Source organism: Taeniopygia guttata, chromosome 6 (genome assembly GCF_048771995.1).
Source record: "Taeniopygia guttata chromosome 6, bTaeGut7.mat, whole genome shotgun sequence".
NCBI lineage: Eukaryota > Metazoa > Chordata > Aves > Passeriformes > Estrildidae > Taeniopygia > Taeniopygia guttata.
In genome coordinates, this window is record NC_133031.1 from 9,966,170 (window position 1) to 9,990,106 (window position 23,937).

Sequence of the window (23,937 nt, forward strand, 5' to 3'; positions counted from 1 at the left end):
CTCTATGCCTCAAAGTCAGGATGATTTGAAAAAATATATTTTTCTTAACCACATTTCTGGGCATTAACGTGAAGGAATACATTTCATATGATCATGCTGAAATCTTCTAGTTCAAACTGTACTCAATCTTCATTCATACTCTCAGCATTTGTCTGTAATAAATGTCTGAGGTTTTATTTTGTAGTGAAATTTAGAACAAGAAAAATGTCAAAGCTTATATTGAAGCAGGTTGCTCTCAAAATTAGCAGTGACTCGATTGCAGCTGTACCATGTCCTTAGAAACCCTTAATTTTATGGGAAAAAATGTCTAACTTGTCATGAATAAGAAAGTATTAAAGCCTCTCAGATTCATTTCTCACACTTTTATCATTAAATTTCAGCTTGTGGGTGAAGCCAAATGGTGGAAATTAGAGCACATTTACTGAACCCATAGTGAAACCTCCTCTTCAGAAAATGTCACTATAGCTAACAATCTCTACAAACTACATTGTACCAGCTGCTGGATAGTTTGGGGTTTTTTAAATGCTGAAGTAACCACATTGTGACACTGCTCAAGTCAGAGGATGGAAGCCAGTCCAGCAGAAGCCAACAGCACTCCCTGCTGCCACACCTGAGTGGGCTCTTAGACCACCCCTAAACATGGCCTTTGATGGCCACAAAATACACACATGAAGTCCTTTCCATCCCCCTTAAAAAGTGGCACATGAAACCCAATAAAAGCAACATCTTGTGAGGATGCACCAGTTTAGCTCATATACAAGTGCAATATATTAGGGTCAACCAGCAAATGTCAGATCCAAGACAAAAACAAGCTGCCTCGAGTAGCTTCACACCTGTAACCAAACATGAGAATGCTTGTTAATATGATTAATTCAGCTTCAAAAATCACCTGAATTGCAGAAAAACCTCAGAAATAATAGAAACTAAACTTGGGTTGTGCCAATCACAGTGGACTCCTTACTGAGTTTTTAATTCTGGTTTAGTTGACATGATCATCCAGCCAGCCAGCCACACCATCAGGAAAGGTGCAGTCATAGAGGCTGTGCTGATTTTTTGCTGCTCAGCTCAGGCAAGTCTATAGCAGCTTTGTCCCAGTGTCATAAACTTCAGACTTGCTCACCATCCTAAATCCCCTGTCAGGGGGGGAATTGAACCCCAGGATGGGGTTTATTGTTATGCAGGCATTTCTTGAAAGCAACAGAGGACTTCAGCATGTGTGTAACTGCTAAATATTGCAGCTGGTCTGAAATAATGACAGTGAAAAACACCTATCATTTACAGGTTAAAGTATTTCACAAAAGTTCTCAAAGTCAGTTTGGATTTTGTGAATTTGCATTCATTACATAGCACTCATTACTGTACCTATGCAAACTATGGATATGCATGGTACAAAACACAAAGATTTTTCTTTCAGTGTTGTTTAGTCCTTCAAAATTACTGCAGTGTTTAACAAGCAGTAAGAAAATTCCCTTTCTCATGGTTTAGTAATGACTTGTCTTTTTGTACAAGCCACCAAAAGCAAGCTGTTTACAAAAGATTAACTGTGCTGATATTGCTCTGGGGGGTTTATGCCTCACGTTTGCAGCTGACTTGATGAACTACCATTTAGAAATGTTCCTGTAGACAAGTGTAAAATACTTGATGCTATCTAGACTTGGAAGGGCATTGTATATTCCCTTACAAACCTTTCCCCAAGGAAAATGGACTATTTTCCAGTTTGAAAAATGGAAAGGATTCTGAGTTTTTGCAGCTAGGTGAGAAAGCAAAATCTGAGATGGATGAGATTGTCCAAGCTCAACTGTGCAAGCACAATCTGTGAGTTTTTCACAGATATAAGTGAATGTGAATTTATTCAGTGTTGGCAATTAGAAAGAGCTGTGTGATGATACCTTCCTGAATGCTGACATGCCTGCTCCTACTTGACACCAGGAAAAAGGAGAAGGCTTTGTGGGAATTCAAGGGTAGAAGTGGCAACTGAAGAGAATTGTTTGAAGAGGTGACTAACAATTTTAGGTTCCTACATAATGGAATCTCTTTTCACAAATAATTATTCACAACAATTACCAAGAGGGCAATCATTTCTTAAAATGTATCAGTACACAAATAGACAAACATGCCCATATGCAGGAGCATCTGTTTATAAGACATAATAAATTAGGCTCAGTCTTATTTTATCTGACATCACACAAGGAAGTGAGCGCCCTCATTTTCTTTTCCCCCCCCCCGATTTAGAAGATCACAAGTCCATGCAACATTAAAAAAACACTGAGCCTTTCTCCACAGCAGCTGAAACTGAAATATTCACAGGTAGAGTACTGAATTTCTTTCCACGTCTCAATCTAGGACTGCTAATCAATCATTTTCTTCAACACTAAAATGAGTTTGATACAGTTCACATAGAATTTGATCAAAATAAAGGCTTCTATAAAGACTTTTTTTTCTGTTAAAATATGATTGTTTCCTGTCTCTTGTAGTTTTTTATTAAAAAGTTTGGATTCTAATGTTAGAGAGTTGTCCTGGACCATTGCTAATGAAATACCTTGTGCCCATCCATTTCACAGTTTGTAGGCAAAATGTAGCAATCCAAATTCTCAGTTCAGTCCAGAACAAAGGACAGACGAGTCTGATGTAGGTACACAACCTACAGTTACCTCTGCCTTCAGTCTTTCAATTACTTTTCTTAGTTTGTAGCCTACACTTGGCCTTTGAAATCACATAAACATATTTTAATTTTCTAATTGCCTCTCTGATTTGTGCATGCTCAGCATGAGGACTTTCAGAGGCAATATTTGAATATTTCCTCTTAGACAACATCAGTTTCTTGAAGAGGATGAAACACTTTAGAAGGAAAACTGTGCTAGAGAAAATGCACTTCTCATAAAAGGGATCCATTACTCTATAAAATAATTGGGCATATTTACAATACTCTAGTGTCAATCACAATCATGGAATCACTAGGTTGGAACTGGAACTAGAAAAAAAAAGAAGGAAAAAAGAAAAAAAAGAAAGGCAAATTTCTTATGAACTTTGTGCCTCTTCTGTTAGAGCTGACCAGAGAGAGAAGAGAATCTGTGTCTGAGAGCCTTCTTCCCAATGCTGACAGATAAACCACATGTGCAGGTGTGACAGCAGGAGGACAGGACAATTTTAGGGATAACCATTACAAGGAGGGAAGGAAAGCTTTGATACACTGCTAAGATGTGAATTCTGTCTCTGTGACAACAAAACTAATGCTTGCTATAAATAAAGGGCTTTATTGTACTATAAGGAATAATGGAATATATAATTTCCTGCTGAAGGTTAGGTTGGGTACTGTGCTGGCTGACTGGAACACAAACATAAAAGAATAGTACTAAACATGGCATTAGCTACCTATAAAGCTTATTGTCACCTACAAAGCACTTCATTTTTATTACATTATTTATAATCTTTTTTTATACAAAAAAGTTCCTAGAGGTTACTGTAGCATTCGTCTTCCATGAATTTACAGGATCTGATTCTTGGCCTTGACAAAAGAGCTTGAAGCTATTATTTCTGTGTGAAACAGCTGTGTGGCTGGGCACAGCTGGCCTTTTAGGATGGCTCATTGCAGAAAAGAATTTTCAGGAGGTAAAGAGCACTATATTGTCTTTTCAACACCAGTTCCTAACCCCACTTGACAGAAACAGAGGCAGCACATGGCTGCACAAGGAAACATTTTACTTTGGGTGAAAAACAGCTGGAAGCAAACTGAAGTCCCAAGCTGGAGCTGAAAGCACAGCTGAAGAAGCAGCAGGATATAATTTCACACCCTGTCATTCTCACCCAAGCAGATTCGGGGAGGACTAAGTGTCGTCACCGAGTTCTGTTTTCAAATAACCTACGCAAATCCTTTCCCTGGTGCATTTGTAAAAGGGAAAAATAAATAAGTGTGAAAAACAATGAGATCAGGCAGGAGATGGTGAGGTTTGGAGTTTTCTCATTTGCAGATTGTCGGCTCTACACTTCACACTTTTTTTTCCCCAGTGTCAGTTTTATTTGAGTGTTGTTTTGATGATACTTAAAACAGTGAAAAGTGTATCAGAGAGGCTTGGATAGTTTCATTATTCTAGCATTTATACACTTATAAATAATTTTACCTTTTCCAAGAATCGAGGATGGGTATTCAAGGCATTGTTCTTTATACTTAAATTCCAAGAGGAAAATAGAATACTGTTTCTTCTCTCATTCAAAGATACACTTTACTGTCATTTTGAGTCTCTTCAAATTGGACAATTATTTCATTTCTTGGAACAGAATAAAACACACATCTCTAGGATTCATTGATTTAAAAGATAACACACAAAATGTTTCCTAAACCACTTCAGTTTCGTGGGTTTCATTCTTTTTATTTTCCATTGGCTGTTCTCCCTAATTCTGAAAACTGCCAATTGTTTACATTAGAAATAAGGGTGTTAGAAACAGAGACACATATCCTGATGATTAGTCTCCTGCTGCATTGTCAGCTTTCTGAATAAATTATTTTCAATACCATCTTTGTGTCCTTGCTGCAGATAAATAACCTACTTGAAGGATTTGAACATATTCTAGAATCTTAGAAAACTGAAAGTGGATGTACATCAAAAGTACCTCTTATTATTCAGTCAATAAATAATATTTTATTTCACCAAACACTAGAAAGTCTACTACAAATGTTTCTGAAGGGAATTATTTTGTCCCAGTCATCTAGAAGCATCAGATTTTGAGCAAGAAAAACTTTCAATCTAAAATGCTCACAGATTGATTTTAACTGCTCAAATAGAGTAATGGGACCAGAAACTATAACATAGTCTGTTACAATAGATACGACTGCATTCATATTAGAACATAAATACTTATTGGGGCCAAGTACAAATGTGAAATGATATTAATACAATATATTTTCTACTTTTTTTCTCTGTTCATACAATGTTGTCCCAAGCTTTATTTCTCACTTCACCTACATCATATTTCCTCAAAAGACTTTGCCTGCCATATTCCCACACTCGGTGCTAATATAATATTTTTCAACGAACATCAGAAATCACAATTTCAAACTGTGTCTAATTTAGTTCAATCACTCCTAATTAAGTTTTAGTTCAAGAATTTCTACTAAAAAAAAAAATTCCTTGGCTATTTACATGCTTTTAGATATGCCAGAGTTCACAGTAACACCTCTGCAATTATATCCAAACTTCTGTGCCTTTTTTTTAATAGAGAAATGAAGTCAGTAATTAAGTAGTCATTATTGTAGCAAGCAGATAGAATATAAAGTACAATAAATCCATTAATTAGATTGGATACTTTTTATTATTCAGCTAAGAAAAGTCAGACCAAATGAGTCCAGACAAGAAGTTCTGCTGCGCCCCGTAACCTGTATCTGATGCAGTGTAAACCAGGAGGAATAATGGATATTTCCCTTGAATATTCTCCCAAAAATTCAGTTTGCAGTGCAAGGAATTCCTCAGGCAGGTGCGGTTTCTCTGTATTTCTGTGCACTAATGGTCCATGTAACCCTCCAAAGCTTTCTCCTCCATACAACAGCTCAGCTTCCTTTAAGCAAATGTAAACTTTGAGCATCCAGATCAGTTGACAACCAGCATAAAAACTTGGGAATTTTCAGAATCCCATAAAAACTTGGGAATTTTCAGAATCCCACTGGATCTCGTATTTCCCAATTTTACTTTTCTCTCCTGGACAGTCCTACTAACAGGGATCAAACAAAAAGCAACATACCAGCACCTGCACTGCCTGACCAAACAGACCTACAAGCTGCATAGTCCCTTCTCAAAGACATGAGAGAAAAGCAAGAAATGAGACATTTCAGGGGAAAAAAAAAACATCACAGCAGGCTATCAGAAATTTAAACTTTGAAAAATGCATAGAATATTGATTCACCATTAAATTCAAGATCACAGACTGACATTTGACCACTTCTCCATAGAAACAGAAAGTCCTACCATGTATGCTTCGATCCAAGCACGTGGGTTAACCAGATGCAAACTTCTACTCTGAACTCCTTGTAATAAAGGTTGAAGTTTCTATAATGGCTGCAGAAATTTTTGATACTGCCCACATCAATATTATTTTCAGACCTTCAAAGATAAAAACTACTTTGAATAGAGTCAAATCACAGGTTATTTTCACTCCCAAACAGATGGAAAACACACAGAATGCACCAGAAAGCCAGATGTGTTGCATGCATAAACAGATGCTTCCAGACTCATCATAAAAGGTTAAAAATATGTAATTTACTCTGCACAACTGATGTTTCACACCTGAAACAGCTGATCCAATCTGAAGATAACTGGAGCTTCTCAGGAGGCCCAGAAGCACAAAAGCCTTTTAAAGGCTACAACAGCCCTTTCACATTTAGCATGAAAGGTCAACTGCAGGACTCTCCTGCTGGATTTTAACACTTAGCATTCAAAAGCACAAGGGAAAGCACCTCAGGAAATTCATTACTGTTGGAAAAAATGTGGACATATGCTACAACTGATGTAAAAAGGGAATTCACTGAAGAATCAGCATTTCTATTCAAATCATACATTTGATTCTTCCAAGCGCAATAACTGCCAACTGTTTGCCCAATGGTAAACCACTGAAATAAGCTGTAATAGCTTCTCACATAACTACTACTGTTTATACCTTAAAATACCTTTCAAAACACTACACAGTGCAACTACTGTATCTTCTTGTGAGACCAAAAATAGCTGCATTGGCAGAAAATATGCTTTTGCTGATGTATAGCCTCAGTTGAAATGAAATATTTTTCAAAAAAACCTAATTTTAATCATTGCATTAAATTGCTGAGTTTAATAGTTACTATGACTGAGTACCAGAGATCTAAGCATTGATCTACCAGTACCATTTTTCTCTTGAAGGGCTGAGATGCAGCTTTCTGAAGCCATATCATTTTACATGAGTACCTGAATTAATAGTACCCATTTAAGATGTTAGGAATGTAAGCCTGTCAGCTTTCACAGAAACGCAGCTGTTACTGTATGGTAACTTTGGTTCTTGTATTTGACATTTGAAGAACACCCTTCAGAAATAAGACCAGTAACCCTAAACTAGGGATAAGCAAATGCAAGTAAAAGCATCCCGAAACAAACCAAATGTACCAAGATCATACCTGAAATAGAGAGACAAAGGTTCTCTCTTCTCATTAGGAGAAAATCAGAAGTCACCTGAGGATCTGAGAGATTCATTCTGTGTGTGCATAGCTAAGTGTCCAGCAGAGAAGTCAGAAGCCCATCCCTTTGGATTTAATGGATTGCAGAGTGAGTATCTCTCTTGAGTCAGCTTTAAATACTGCACGTTCTGATCTCAAGAGAAACAGCAGTGAAATTACTGCAGATAAAGAAATTAAATTATCCCTTGAGGAAAGGCTACTGGCAGAAGACCTTATTTTTTTCACATGTGTGACAGTAATTATTGTGTCTGTTCATACAACACCTCTCAGCTAAGGATCCCAATGTACTCTATAAACACCTGGACAGTATGAGAAAGTACAAATACACGTCACAGGAGCTAGCTGCCCTTGTCTACTTAACTCCAAGTCGGCAAATAATAATTCAACTCTTTATTGGTATGGCCTTGCTTTGAATATTGTCGGCAGTTTTGTCCAAAATATAAAGCTATTAGAGAGTGTCCAAAGGAGGCCACGAGGATGGGGAAGGGCCTTGATGGGAACCCATATGAGGAGCAGCTGAGGTGCCTTGGTCAGTTCAGCCTGGAGAGGAAACTGAGGGGAGACCTCATTGCAGTCACAGCTTCCTCCTGAGGAAGAGGAGGGGCAGGCACCGATCTCTGCTCTGTGGTGGCACTGACAGGAGCTGAGGGAGTAACCTGGAGCTGTGTCTGGGAAGGTTGAGGTTGGATGTCAGTAAGAAGTTCTTCATCCAGAGGGTGGTTGGGCAGTGGAACAGCTCCCCAGGGCAGTGGTCAGAGCTCCAAGGCTGACAGAGCTCAAGCAGCATTTGGACAATCCTCTCAGGCACAAGATGGGACTCCTGGAGATGGGGCTGGGCAGGGCCAGGACTTGATGATCCTTGTGGGTCCCTTTCAACTCAGCTTTTTCTCTAATTCTGTGATTGGAGAAACTTTGTCTTATTTTTGTAGGTTCAAGTTAAAAATTGTGTGTTTGGGCACACAAACAGCAGAGAGGCTGTCAGAGCTGACAGCTCTAAGGCTGTTGGCACCCTCCAGGGATAGAGTCCTCACTGAGAAACATTCTCTATAAGGTTTCTATTTCTCTACCAGTCTCAGACTTTCTATAACCAACTCTTTAATGCTGTTAATTTTGTACTATCTCAAATTTCCCACGCTGCCTCTTGGGCAGGTGCCTCAGTTCGATTCCAATGTTCACTTTCCAGAGCATTCAGTACCGGGTGGTTCGGGGCACTGTGCCTGGTCCTTGTCTGGAGCCTGGTCCCCAGGAGCCCTCCCTGACGGGGTGGCAGCAGTCATGGCTCAGGCTCTGTCACCACAGCACAGGCAGCAGATGGACACCAGCTCACCAGGAGCTGCACAGAGCTCCCTGCCCTGCCAAGCCCATCCTCAACCTGGCCAACATTTGCTCACATGCTGCCAAGGCAAGGACAACGGTAGGCATATTTTTAGCTCAGAAACAGGGAAGATGGACCCTTTGGACAATCTTTATTTTAATATTTACATGATGTCCATGGCTGTAATGAGTAGGGTAATTTTGGTAGTTTGATTTCCTTGGATACCTGTTTGACTCACAAAGAGCATTTTTATACAGACATTGAATTTGGAAAATGAGAAAAAAATATGCATCCTTCTTTAATTTCCTACTTTTTTAAAAGCCCATTTTTGCAAGATAGCTTCCATAAAACTGCAGAAAAATGCAAAGGGATAAAAAAAATCAATTGTGGACTCCACTTTTCTCCAGTTTTCTGACAAAAGCAAGATGAGATGGATCCCTACTGAGATAACAAATCTCTTGGCAGAAGAAAGACGGAGTTGAAAATAAAAACTAAGTTCATGTCACATATAATGACCACCAATTACTCCCTCTTGTAGGATTCTGCCAGTAACAAACAAATGGAAAAAAAATCAATTGCCAATTATTCATTTGCATTATGACAATTACTGTAGTTACTGTAGTACAATGGCAAATACAAGCACTCCATTCTCTAACAACAGAGCTGAGAACCCAGAGTGAGGGGGGAAAAAAACACATTACCAACATGCTAGAGAAAAAAAAAAAAACATAGATCATTTTAGTTTTGTTCATCAGCTAAAACCTCCTCAGGCATCCCTCTCTTAGCTCCATGCTTTAGGAACAAAATGAGAAACGATTACTGAAAAGACAACTGGTCACTCTGAGGTAGAACACTGCAGCAGGATTACTGTCAGAAGGCTCTCCACTCCTCAGATTGCAAACAAAATAAGCACATTTTTACAAACTGAAAAATGAGATGTTGCAGGCCTTAGCCTCACAAATATTCAAGTCTGTATTTTGCTCTGTGTGAGGAAACTCAATGCCAAGTCCCCTCCCACATACAAGATCTCTCAACATACGAATACAGTGCATAGTGACTACACACTGCAATTTATTCCCTTGATGATGATTATCAGGACAAGCACTTTAAATGCACAGGACACACACACATTTCTGGATGTGAAGGCATTCTTTCCCAAAACAGCAATAAAATACACAAGCAAAAAAATCTTCTCAGCCTTTTTTATCGCTGCTCTCATGCTACTCTTCTGTCCAAGCTACAATTCTGATAGTTTAACAGCTTATGTTCATGATGGAATATGTGGCCTTTGTGAAGGCACTGTAAATTTTTTATTCTTTTTTTACTTTATTTTTATAAAGCAACAGCAAAGAGAAATATTTACAAGCTTAGGACAACAGTGTCTCCTCATTAAATATTCAGCTGTAGAAGAGGATAAGGGTGAACAGATACCTGAGGAGTCAACTCTTCACAACAAAAGCAAGACATATTCTGTGTCCTCAGTCTGCTTCTGAGTAGGGGAGCAGCAGGGGAGGTCTGTCTGAATGCTTATGAAATTGGGGCTTCCTATAGCATTTTCTTTATGTGTATATATTAATAAATTAATTGAGGGATCTATCTGCCCCAGTAAATTTAAATTTGATTGTAAGATTCAGAGATGAAGCAACTCCCCCAAAATCTGACAAGATTTTATCCACTTATCAGAGCCATTAATCTGAAGGCCATTTAGGAAGTCCAATACACCCTAAGGTTAATATTTCAAGAGGTCTTACGTTTTCCCCCCTAATTAATTTCATTCCTTAGCTAATGTCTTCTAATTTACTGGAAAGGAGTCAGTCAACTCCAAAAGTCACCAGAGGAAATGTCATCATTAGAAAAGGATGTGAAGGACATCTCTGGCTGAGCAACAGAATGCAGGTGCTACTATCTTTGGTGGGTGCTGGCAAATCCACACATCTGAACAGAGCTCACAGGAACAGAGACTGTACTAATTTCAGTTACTTTAAATAAAGCAATGGCTTGGAAAAGGACAAGATGTTGTGCCAGAAAGGATAGAATAATATGTGCCAGACAGCTCAAAGTCTATAAATCAGGTACAGACAAGACTAATGCAATTACTGACTTTTCTTTTTTCTATTCTCGCAGAGAAGCTGGAAAGGGGAAAACAGAAACCCCTCCTCAAGAAAAGATTGCAGCAGTGAAGGGAAAAGAAAAAATAATAAAACTATAGCTAATAAATTCACATTACTTTCACATAGTCCCTTTTCTGAGGGGAAAAAAATCTAAATCTGCTGAGTTCACAGGAACAATTCAACTATGTGATGTTTTATAAAGACATGGAAAGTCTATTTGAACTCTAGATGAACCATACAACATTTTTATCTTTTATTCTGTTCTTCACTCCAGGCAGAATCAATCTCAGGTTTCTATTCTGGGGACACAACACAACAACATGACACAAAGCTTTAAGATAGCTTCCACATCCTTTAATTAATCATAAAAGGAGCAGATGAGAACTAAGAGTTCTCATTCTACTGGCTCGTTTATGCTCCAAGTATAGGTAAGGCCTCTTGTGGTTGTCTTAGGATTTGAGTTAATTGATCATGGCAGTCATCATATGTTCCTACATAATATGTTCAAGCACTTCTGCATCTGAAATATATTTGGTTACAATAATTAATAACTTGGGGCAGGGGGAAGCAGGGTTAGAGGTTTCTTATCAAGAGAATGTGGCCCAGGTCTCTGAAAGACAACTTAAGAATGCCAGCTTGAAATCTTTGGAAGGCAAAATAACACTGAATGGGTTTTTTTGGTTGTTTGTTTTGGGGTGGTTTTTTTCTTTGCTTGTTGTTTTTTGGGGTTGTTTTCTTAGATTGCTTTGTAATTTTATCCTCCCTCCTTTGAGCAAAAATGAGGTTCAATTCAGTTCAGGTCTTTCTTCAGATCTCTTCACTCATATAATCATTTTTCTCACTATTAAGAGGTGTTCTTGGTCACAGAGTACATGAACAGATTTCATCTGCACCGTCTTCCTCCTCTCACCCTAAGCATCCCCATATGGGCCACCCACTTAAGATGCTTGTGGGTCCCTTCCAGCTCTGAATACTCTGTGTTGATTCAGATGCATTTCCTGACACGGCACTACGCTGACTTCCCCAGCAGCAGAGACAATATAGCTGTAAACTTCAGGGACTGAGACAGCCATGTAAGCTGCTGGAAACACCCTGATTTCAAAGCCTTCTAGCAAGAGGTTGCAGATACAGTTTCACACTTCATTTCTTCTGACATGTCCCCAGAAACACCGCTGTGCCTATCCAGTGACAGTACTGGAAACCACACACCCCAGCCACCTCCGAGGCTTTCCTACACTAGCTACTGTTTCCATGAAAAAGAAAGATTTTTTTTTTTTTTTTCCCTGAAAACAAGTGCTCAGTGTTTGTATGAACAGAGGTCTTTTGCTCAAAAGAGTGGAATGAATGATCAGCAAAATGTGCTTTAACACCGGAAAAAGAGAGAGCTGGAAGTTGAGCTCTTGAGATTCAGAAGGTCACTGATTGCATTCTTTAGACAGCAAGACTATTTTTTTTTCTTTTTTCTTTTTTTTTTAATGTAGAAAGAGTCTAATATTAAAAATATCAGCTTATCAGTTTCTGGTTATATTATAATAGTATCCTGATTTATGCTTTCTGTCACCCTCTATCACTGAGTCTTCCAAGTAAAAACAAACAGACATTTTCCTGTGCTTTCTGCATTTAATATTTTTTCTGATTTATACTTCAATGATTGAAACACAGTTTTAATTGACCTTCTAATGAGTGAAATAAACCCTATTCTCCTCTTACAGAGACCCCATTCATCTCTAGATGAAGTGATCTATGATTGATTTATTGAGTCCACAATGCTGAGAGATTTACTTACACAGAACATATATAAGTATAATATAATGTGTGTGTGTATACATATACACATTTAATGTATATATACATACATATAATGTGTGTCTGTGTATATATATATGCATGTGTATATATATCCAAGGACTCTTTCCCAGCCCCATGAGGATAAATTTGACCAAAACCATGAAAATCTGCTTAAATCCCTGTAGCACAAGTGGCAGGAGGGGGTAATAGGGTTCCATTGCTATAGCAATAAATAGCAAGCAATAAAAGCATTTCCCTTGAGCAGCCATGGTACAGTGTAAGTGCAGAAGCTAAAGGAGGAATATTAGGATGAATATAGACTAGTTAATTGAGGATAAACATACCAGGAAAAAAAAGAGCTTTCTTGAACATTGCAGTATGCTGATGACAATTTGAAGAGACAGTGAGTAAAAAAGCCTACTTAGAAAAGAAGAAACTGAATCATGTGAAATTCACTGTGGATTTACTGAAGTGCATAGTCCCATGGGCTAAAGAGATGTGAAGAGAGATAGCAAGGTTGACGGTGAAAATGAAAGAACTGGACACTGAAGAGTGCCATGGGAATATTGAGGCAAATTCTTCCAGCAACTATAAAGAACAGAAAGGAAAGAACCGACACAAAGTGAAGTGTATCCTCAAACCTGCTTTCATTTACATTTTTGACCTGGTTCTGAAGAAAGAAAACAAATGAACAAACAAAATCCAAAACCACCCACAAACCAAAAAGAATTTGAGAAAAATAAAAATAAACTGTCCAAAAACTTTTTATTTTTTCTGATTTTATATTTCACTTCTGCAAAATATTTTTTGTAATATTTACCTAACACTGACTTTGATGCTTTATATCTTAATTTCTATTCTTCCTTTTTTTATCCAACTGATCCCTTATTCCCATTGCAATAAATAGTCACTTTGATTTACAATTTCCTTCAGCCAACTGAGCAGGATTATATATATTTTTATATATATACACATTAAAAAAATAATAAAAACACAACGAAAGTTCATATTTCATAAGGTATGTTATTTAAGACAAGGGTTTGAACTTTCTTTTTCTTAATTTCTAATTGTATTTACAATTCTAGTGTGACACCATCAGTGGAAAGATTAAAATATACTGAAAATACAGCCTTTAAAGACACAAGCAGCTGTTTCTTGCATTTTCTATATAAGTAATATGACTGGATAGTCAAAAGAACAGGTTATACTAAGGAGACTTGAAACTTCAGGTTGAATATCATTCTGTTTCCAGACAGATACTACTGCTTTCTCCTTGTTAAAGACTTTCCAAAGGTCTGCATAGACATTCAAATGTCTGATATCTCAGACTCATCAGATGTCTGATGTCTATTTTTGTTACAGCCTGCACTTCAACTAATTTGAATGTCTCATATTAGTGCTCTAATTATAGATTTCATATAATCTGATTACCGTTACAAACATAAGGGTCAAGCTCCTCTTAAAGTTGCCTGGTTTCTTTTAGGTTCTACTGAAAGTGATGTTAAAATCAGAGTTACTGTATCCTGTAGGTTTATTAAATGGATGTGATGCAATTTTTTTTTCATTATGCTACATGGAAATGAGTAATTTCATAATTTTGTTTTCAATGGTCACATATAACTAATGGCAACTTAATAAAGTTAGAGTTTTTCTTCACAGCAGCAGTTATTAAATTTTAACATCATTTTTTTGATGCAGGTCTCTGGATTCAACTGCCCCCATCTACTCATCTCCACCCCCAGAGCACCCTCACTCTTGTTCCTCACTCACATTTCAGTCATTTCCTCCATGGAATTGTTAATGGTCTACCACCTTCTCCCCTCCCTCCCAAAAAAGACTCTGCTGCCCCCTTTAAAGTGTATCTGAAACAAAGCATGGAGCCCTTAGGGGTTCAGCGGAGCAGCAGGCAGAGCTGTCCTGAGCACTGCAGGGCAGCCAGGGTGGCCACTGACCAGTGAGGAACAGGAGAGCCCCTAAAGCCCTGCCTAATTCACAGGTCTCTCTCCTGCAGACCTCACCCCAGAAGGGCCCTGCTGCAGGAGCCTCGATAGCATCATCCCCAGTGGTGCCAGAATCCCACCCTGTGTGCCTGAAGGTCTCTGCAGTTCCTGCCAGCTTTGCTTCTCCCACACCTCCCAGGGCCCTGCAGCAGGGATGGCAGGGTGGGGAGAAGGAAAGAGGGCTGTGGGAGCAGGGAAGGAGAGGAAGCAGGGGGGTTATTCTGCAAAGGCATCCCCTGGACTGGAGAACCACTGCCTTGCAGGATGGGACCTGGCTGTGACTTGGAACACAATCAATCAGCTCCTGAGGGCCCAGGCTTCCACTTCAGCAGCCCCCAGCTCATGCAAGGGGTTAATAACTCACAATAATCAGGCCAGGATTATTCCCTACAATAAGAAAAAATACATTCAGAAGAGGTGCTCTTCCAGGTTTAGCAGTACTTTGTTTTTCATATACTGCTGCAGACTTAGGAAGGCAAGACTCTACAGCACATCTCCAAATCCCCCATCACTTTGGGTGGCATGGTACCCTGCCTTTCACGTGGACTCTGAGGCTCAGTGTGTGCAAGTTCTTAGCTCAGTGTCCCCTTCTGCTTCCTCTCCGTTTGCCTCACAGAGGCTAAGATCAGAAAAGACAGATTGCTCTGACATTTCCAGATGGAGAAAGAAGCAGGCAAAGCCAGTCCATTTGGATAGAGGTGGGATGGCCAGCTCACAGAGAGAAAATGCCAGCTCTCCATACAGGAGCAGATGATTTTTTTTCATGGCTCCCTGCTGCTTTGATCCTGAATAATCTGTAGCTAACTGTGTTCATCAGCCTGTGCTTGTCAGGCTGACATGCCCTTCCCTGCAGGTGGCCATCCCAGAAACCATCATCCAACTATTTTGCACAGGCAATAATATTAGGGAAGCAATGGCAGGGAACCTCTTGGTACTAGCAGACTTTGATCATGATAATGCTTATTAAATCTGATAGAGTGGATGAATACACACAGTTTTATTATTCAGCTAAGGAATTGTATTATAATGCATACAGATAGTCACATTCTGATATTAACCTTAACCAAGTGCTTGGGCCATGGTCAAAGAAATAAAAAAAGATGTAGAAAAAGAAATAAAAAGATTTGAAAATGCTGTCAAGTGAATAAAGCTATGATTTAAGTGATAAGAACACTCAGTCTTTTCATCACATACAGGGTATAGGTAGAGAAAGCTGAGTATTCTGACCACCAAGAACAGCATGTCTGGAAGTGCAAAAATTTACCTTGTGATTAAAATGTGATTTATACCAGTGACAGTGATTAGTCTTCATCAGTTTTAATAACTTTAACATTACATAGCTAAATTCTGTATGTTTATTTCATGTGATTATTATTTTTTTAAAAATCCTGAAGGCCATGAGCCAGAAAACAAGAGGGAACAGTTCCAGACTCCATTTTTACTCTTAAAAATGCCTAAATGATGCAAAGGCATCTGTAACTGTGATTTTATATACGTAATTCCCAACTACAACTGGGAGAAAAGTAACTATTTCCCCCATTCTAGCATTTAGTTTTATCTTGGAAAAAAAAATCATAATATCTAGCACACATTTGAATAAATAACTTTCCAATGCTCCTCATGGAGTTTTTTTTCATTTTCATTACCACTTTGTGGCAGCCTAACTTGCATGTCATCCACCCAGTGATAGGTCCTGTCAGCACTTCATGAGAGAGGATTCATTCTCAGAGGAATTACATATCCAAACAAAAAGGAAAAGTGAGGAAAGAAAAAATTAGAGTGAAATTATTTAGTCTTTAGGACTGTATTAGAAGTAAACCAGAGGAGATCTTAGAGGCTTCCTACACTTAAACTATTCATCTCTGGCTTCTGGCAAGTCTTTCAGGATCATATTCATTGACATACTTAGAGGTCTGATGTTGTAAAGAGGTGACACTTGTGACAATTTCAGAACTTTCCGGTCTATTCCCCAATAAAACTGTTAAGTTCCTGAATGCTTTTAACACTATTTTAAGCAAAACCCAAAAATTTAATTCTGGATGTCTCTGCCTCCATTCCCCATCTAAATCATTTAGAGCATTATATTACATGGCTATTGCAAGGACAAAATGCTTTAAAGTGAGTAAATTACCCAGATTCTACATTAACAGCACAAATATTCACTTAATTTAAATAGATCATTAAGAAACATATCCAAAGGCTCAGAAGTCCCTTGCATTTTATCTTCATTAGTACCCAAGCATCTGTGGACCTGGCAGTGTTTGGTTAATGGTTGGACTTGATGATCTTGGAGACCTTTTCCAACTTTAATGATTCCATTCAAAGCCATCCACATTAGAGGAAAGGTATTTACACATCACCAGTTTTGTCTTCTCTGTCTTTTCCACCAACTGTATCTCTGCACAGCCCAGTTAAAAGCTGAATATGGCTTTTCCTTTTGTACTATATGCATTTTACAAAAAAATATTTTGGCAGCTAGTCCTGGACCAGGGCAATGTGCTGTACCAGGATATTTCAAAATTAAGTGAAAGAAGTATTTTTCTCTTACCACGATTTCCCTACTTCAGATCCTCCCTGAACTCAGTAACTGTTGCCATAAGTTACTATAAAGCAGTGTGTGAACTGAAGAAAGCTGACTCCATCCCAGCCAGACTTCTACACAAGTCACACACTGCATTTTGCTTTTGGCAACATTTGTTGCTGTTCCACTTCTCCTGCCTTAGGACACCCCACAATTTAACCAAAATAATGATTTTTCAACCCTGCAGTACTAAGACACAATCAAAACAGCACCATCAACTACATTTTAAAATCATACAGTAGCTAGGTTTTGGTTATCAAGACAAAAGTAAAGAATATAAAAATATTTAACATCCACAGATAGATTAAAACCATTTGCACCCCGTGACAAAATCTATTTGCTTACATTGTTTACTGCCAGCATGAAGGCTTTAGAGTGACTTATTAGAAATATTACCAGTGATTGTTTTCAAAAATCAATTCTTGCTGAAAATATAAAAAAATCCACTAATTAAAAGGTATGTTGGCAAAATAAAGCTGGTCTAATAGGATCCTGGAAGAATCAATCACTATAATCATCTGCTGCCATAAACTCTATGAGATTACAAACGTGATGCTTCAAAGGAGGGCAAAATTCTTTTAAAATATAATTTGAACTTTACTTCTGAAATACCACAAGCATCATGATCCATCACCCACAGTCACTGCCCAGACCTACAATAAATCAAAGCTATGATTCAATGGTTACAATCAATCTTTTGGGAACAAATGGTGCTGCCATGTCCAGTACGTGCATTTCAGATTATTCATGATGAAGGCTGTGTTAGTAAACGGCAAGCAAAAAGCTGAGAGAGAACACACAGGACTAATAAAACCTTCCACAATAACTAATTACAGGAAACAAACTGAAAAAGACAGAAAAGCAGCACAGAGATGCAGCTGAAGCAAAGCTGCATAGCCTAAGGTGTATGGGAGCACAATGGTTTAGACACTGGGAATTTAAAAAGCTTACACAAAAGAGATGTTATATACCACTCTATCAGAGGAAGCAAATGACCTTGGAAGAAGTTCTAGCTGTGAAAGAGTTATTCAGCTAGAAAAAATGACCAATTACCAGAATATAATTGCTGGCTGTTTTGCAGGAGCCTCAGAAAGTGAAGGTTCTGGGAATGGATTTTATACAGGAACCAAGTTATTTGTCCATTTTTCAGCTTGAGAAAGGTCCATTTCAGGCTACTCATACTCACAAACAAGAATTTAATTTAAAAAATCAGACCCAGTTAGACCTATAATGTAAGCATATAGCAAAAAAAAAAAAAAAAAATCTCACTCTGTCCAAAAAAATCTACAAGTAACATCAAGTTAAATAATCTTCCAAGGTATTCTAGAGACTTTTTAACCAGCATCTTTATGTCTACAACCATGTATCCTGCTACTAGAAGGGCATTTTGACAGTCTTAGTTGCTGTGTTGAATAACCACCCTAGACAAGGTGCTTTAGACAAATACCTGATGCAAAGACTAGCAGGATAAATGATTTTATACTTGCACTTTAAAAAAGTACATCTAAATGCAATAATTGGAATCAATCATCTTCAGGGTGCGCTCAAATAATTCAGGCAATCTCTGTGAAGTCTTCCACTTCCATGCAATAAATTGTGAGAAGGAAATCATGAAGCACTGTTTCCAAGTAGTCTAACCTCCACTCACCACAGAGGCTGAACTTTTAATAGAAGAATTGCTATCATTTCCTGTGAGGAATTAGAATGGCTTTTCTCCAGTAAACTGTACGTGTATATTAAACAAAGTTATAGTGGGATGCAGAAGACAAACATTTAAATTCAATGTCAAGAGTTTTCACTTTAATTAAAGCAATTTCCAGTTTAAAGGAAATGAATATCCAAGCAAGCACTTACAATTAATCCTTCCCTTCAGAAGTAGCACTAAAATTCAGTTAGGAGTGAAATATGATTATTTCACTTCAAATCTTGTAATCTAGAATAAAAAATAAGATTCCATTGCATATTTATTTGGCAGTAGCTCACCAGAGTAAGGCACCAAAGTCCTTAACAGTTCTAAAATTCCAATTTCAGCTTTGCTGCTTTCCCTCATAAACTATAGATCAGTGATAATTATGGTGCCAACCTAGTTCTTCTACATTTTCTTTCTTCAAATTCCAAGTATAAATATCAGTGAGGAGTACCACTATATTTTAAGGTAGGAAGAAACTGCAAACCCTCTGTCTATGTAAAGGTCATCTTACCTCTTCCTTTTCTAATTCAAAATGAGACATTTGAGAACAGACAAAATACACAGTTTAAACATAATAAGAGGGCTAAATGCCATTTCAACTCTGTCTCAAATTACTGCACACAAGAAGCATTAATATTAATATGAGTTTAGGGAATCCAACCAAACAGCAACCTGAGCATCAAACTCCCATCATCTTTGGAAGGCCTGCCTTGGAAAATTCTGCTTTTCATTTTGACTAGAATAAGAGTGTAAGAGAACTTGCTATCCAAAGTGATGCAGGCTCATAAATTTCAGCAAATTGGCATGTTCTAAGAAGACTTTTTTTTGCAGACAATCCTTAACATTTCTGACCTGCTCAAATGCTAACTCGTCTTCCAGTTCTCTTCCCTTGTGGTATTTCTTCCATTCCCTTCTCTCTGGCTGAACTGCAGAAGAGTTTCTCCATCCTCTCTCCTGAAGACTTTAATGTCTGTACATTGGGTCAGCCAAAAAGTAGCTGCTCCCTTCTTGGTAATATTTTTACTACACCCTGTCAACACTGTGATTCATTCTCCTATTCCTGATGTTGAATATGTACCCTTTGGAGATTTTCTTACAGCCACTGCACTTTTTCCAGTCCACAAAAAATGCTGGTTATTTTCTGCTAGACTGTATTACCCCTGTGAGGAAAACTTTCAGCAGCACAAGTGATAGTCTGTTAGGTTCAAGCTTGGAGCAGTGTCCTTCCTCGTGCTGTTCCCTCTCCATTTTCCACTCTGCTCTTTTTCAGTGCTACCCTGAATGTGCTACACCAAAACCATCAATTTCATCTGCCAGTGTGCAAGTTCCTGGTATCTACCCACCTGTACCTTTTGCTGCACTTTCAGGAACTCCTAAAATTAGAAATTTCTAGAACTAGAATTTTATCCTCTCAGACTACAACACTTTCCTGACATGAGTCTTCCTTACAGAAAAGCCAGAAAACTCTGAGAAATATCACCATTAATTACAGATGTAAGAAAATTAATACACTCCCATGTATTTAATTTATTCACATCTATACACACACAGGCATTCCCTCACCACATTTTTGTGTTTAAGAAGTGCAAAAGGAAGTCTGGTAGCAGTTATTTAATGCTGGGCAACTTGGAAGTGGTTTGAGCTGAACAAGAGCTACTGCCACCCCCAATGCAGAATGAGTGAGATTTCAGCTGTTATCAGTGGGCATCACTTCATGGCACTGTAACACTGAACTGAAAGGCACCTGAACAGTCTGGGACATGGCCCAGTGCACACCCTTCAGCTTTTGCCATTCTTGCAGTGCAAAGCCCACAACAGTTTTGCACCATGGTGTTTAGACCTGTCCAACAAGGTGGAAACTCAGTAAAGATGCCCCTAGGAGAGCACCCAATTCTACAACTCCGAGAAGATTGTAGAAAGGTAGCACAAAGCTTGTTTGACTAATCAAAGTTGCATTAAATTCACCAAATGAAGGGATTTTGTGGGATCCCAGCTTTTCAAATGTTATATACACCCACTTTGAAAAATAACATAGCAATATGACCAATAAAGTCCTTATTTTGAAAACTACACTATACAGAATCATAAAGAGATCTCTCTGCTAAGGAGAAAAACTCTCAAGGCCTTTCATCTCCCCTCAATCAGATACCATCATTCATTCACTGTTTTTCTATTTTAGATGGAACAGGAAAAGTAAAGGGTAAACTGGACCACTTGAAGGACCTATTATCTGCTTATTACCTTACTGTCTTTGGCTCAGTGTGCAGTTTCTAGTGGTTTGTTCCCAAAAATAGCCCTGCACTGACAAACTCCTGGAAGGAAATATTACCCCCAGAAGCAGCAGACCCAGTGACATAACCAACACTGAGCTGCTGTTTCTTGGGTTACTCTGTAGGCAGCCACAGGCCATTACATCCTCAACCTCTCCAAGTAAACTCCCTTCCTTCAGCATCAGATTTTAATCGATCAGCAATCCTGGCCCAGGAACAGTGCTCCATGTTCCATTTATACATTTCATTTAAGAACAAATCTATGAGTTAAAAAAAAGCTCATCACTGATTGGACCCTTTTTAATAAGGCCCCTGAACAGTTGCTTTTTAAACTGTTTCTCCTTAGAAGTCTTATTCCTTTGGAAAATCCTTGCATACTCCAGGAATTCTGCAACTAACTAGTGATTTGAACTGAAACATTTATGCCATCCTCGTCACCATGGCACCCAGCACATCCCAATCATTTATTTGATGATTCCTTCCTGTTTGCTTATTTTCAAGCATGCTGGTCCAGCATTCATAAAGAAAATTCCTTTTGCTGGCTTAAACATATAATCCTGAAGATTTCAACACTAGCTCGCAAACACTTAGCTCTACAGTTTCCACTGATTTGTACATTTAAAAATGAAGGCAGAGGTTGGAAAATGTGAGGCTAATGTCATCTGTCTGACTGCATCAGGTCTTACTGCTGGCTGTGAAACAGCCTCTGAGCATGTAACCACTTTTCAGTAGTGCTATCAAAACACCCTCTATAGTGCATTATCCCGAAGATAAATAGGACCACACCAAATGATTCAGTAAACAAGTAACACAGATAAAATTAGATTAACCCCTCAGTGCAACATGTTGCATGGACTTCCTGAACAAATTGTTTTACAGCCTCCATCCCTTCCCCCCATCACTCCACCAACTCAGGCTTCACATCCTTCAACCTCTGCCACCTCACAGGTGCAGACTAATGCTCCCTCAGCATATGGCACATACACAGAGACTAAATCAATCTCCCTTTTCTCCTTGTCCCTTTCCCCAAAATGAGGTCAGACTTAACAGAAAAATACCCATTTTTCTCTACATTCCTGAGTGCCTCAGACAGGCCAATAGCATTGGAAGAGCAAGGAAGCAGGGCTGTGCACATAACTGCTCACACCCACTCCCCTCCCCATGTGGGACTGCGACACTCCCAATGTGCAGCATGCACAACAGGAGCTCAGAAGGATTCCTTCCTCTTTCATATTTTTATGCCCTGTCATGGTAATCATCAAAGGCAGGAACTCAGGAGAAAGAGAAAAAAAGCAATATGGGCAATTTCTCCAAGATTAATTTCTTTTCAGGCTGATGGAGAGTTTTAAAAAAAATTTTTTAAAGCATGATTCACTTCCTATTATTCACTGTGAGATCCATTCAATTACTGCTCTAACAGTACATTGGAGCAAGGATAGCTAAGACACAGGGAAAGGTCAGCCCGACCTCTGCTTCTAAAGTCTGCCTAACACTTGCTTCCAGATCATTCTCTTCCAAATACAATGGCAGAGAATGCACACACAAGTGCAGAATGCAACTTTGCAGCTGAGGATCCAGCCACTCCAAGTAAGAGAGGAGACGTGAATTAAAAAAAAAAAAAAAAAAAAAAAAAAGAAATTACAGATTATATTTGAATAATATTTGCTGTTGGAAATAAACTTGATTTGAGGAGCTTGTCTCCAGATACATGAAAACCTTTCCAGTTTTCTAGTTTGCTTAAATGCAGTTTACTGTGGTGCCCCAGTATCCAAACTAGTTATTCCTAAGGTTAAACACTAGCTTCAATAGCATCCGATGGGTCTTGTAGCACAAAGAACTCACAGAAGAAAAGCTAGAAAAATGTGCTGGGAAAAGGGCAAAAAAATCCCCATCTGTATTTTCTCATTTCCTCAGTTCTAGAAGGAACACACCTTGTGGTGGATCTTCCCAGGCTGGAAAGCTGCCGGGGGAAGAAGTGTCTTGCAGCAAACTTTCCACACAGAACCGTTTGGGTCAGAGACTCAGGGGTCAACTTCTGAACAAACTGGGACAGATCAAAACGTCGACAGAGAACCATGAGGATGACCTCTCTGAGAGAGTCAGAGAACAGATGCACCAAAGCACCAAAAACTGTACTTGCAATTTTGCAGTTGTCTCACAGGTGCTCATATCTTCCTGTCTTGGGGCAGGGGGGTTGGCTACAAAAGTTTTTTCTTTTCAGTAGTGAACCAGCACAGAAATCTGAGGATAAAGATTGAGCAATGGAGACAAACACCATTTCACCTCATGGATTTCAGTTTCTGGAGCCTTCTCCAGCCCCCACCAGCATAGTCCCCTCTCTTTTTACTGAATCTCATCCTTACCATGATCTCTGTCCTTCCAGAGCTTCCTGGCCTCCCACATTACTTCCTGGTCCTGCTCCATCTGTATTTTAACTCTCATTCAGGCCCCAAACCACCTCTGCCCACAGCACACTGAGACTCCAAAGCCAAGATACAGAACTAAAATTGGTACCATTATCTCTGTGTAAGAAAAACATGCTTCTCAAGGAAAGAAACTGCTTGTGTTAGCATGATAGATCATATTCTATGATTCTCTACCAGCATTCAGATTTTGGGCAGGGCAGACGCAAGAACAATGCTGACTTCAAACAGAAGGAGAAGACAAACACATACCATTTGACAGCTAGAAATGATAGACATAGTTTTGTAAGCTCTGCCCTTGTCTGATTTCATGCATGTGGAACAATTCTGCTTTGCAGTTAGCAGACAGTCCCCCATTAGAAGAAGAATACACTTGAGGCAATCAGAGAAGTTCCTCTGTTTGACCAAGACTGTGTGTCTATGTTGTCTTTTGCAAAACATCTTCACAGCTGGATTCAAATTATGTTGCCTAAAAGGCACTCACCTTCCAGAGCACACAAAGTGTGTTTCAATGTGCACCTGAATTAAAAAAAAAAAAAAAAGAAGAAAAATCCTTTTTGCACTGCA

General features: G+C 38.7%; 1 protein-coding gene across 7 annotated transcripts in view; it reads right to left on the minus strand.

Annotated features, from left to right (window-relative positions):
- GRID1 (glutamate ionotropic receptor delta type subunit 1) overlaps positions 1–23,937 on the minus strand; it is a 482,872-nt gene that overhangs the window by 218,969 nt on the left and 239,966 nt on the right. The window lies entirely within an intron of this gene.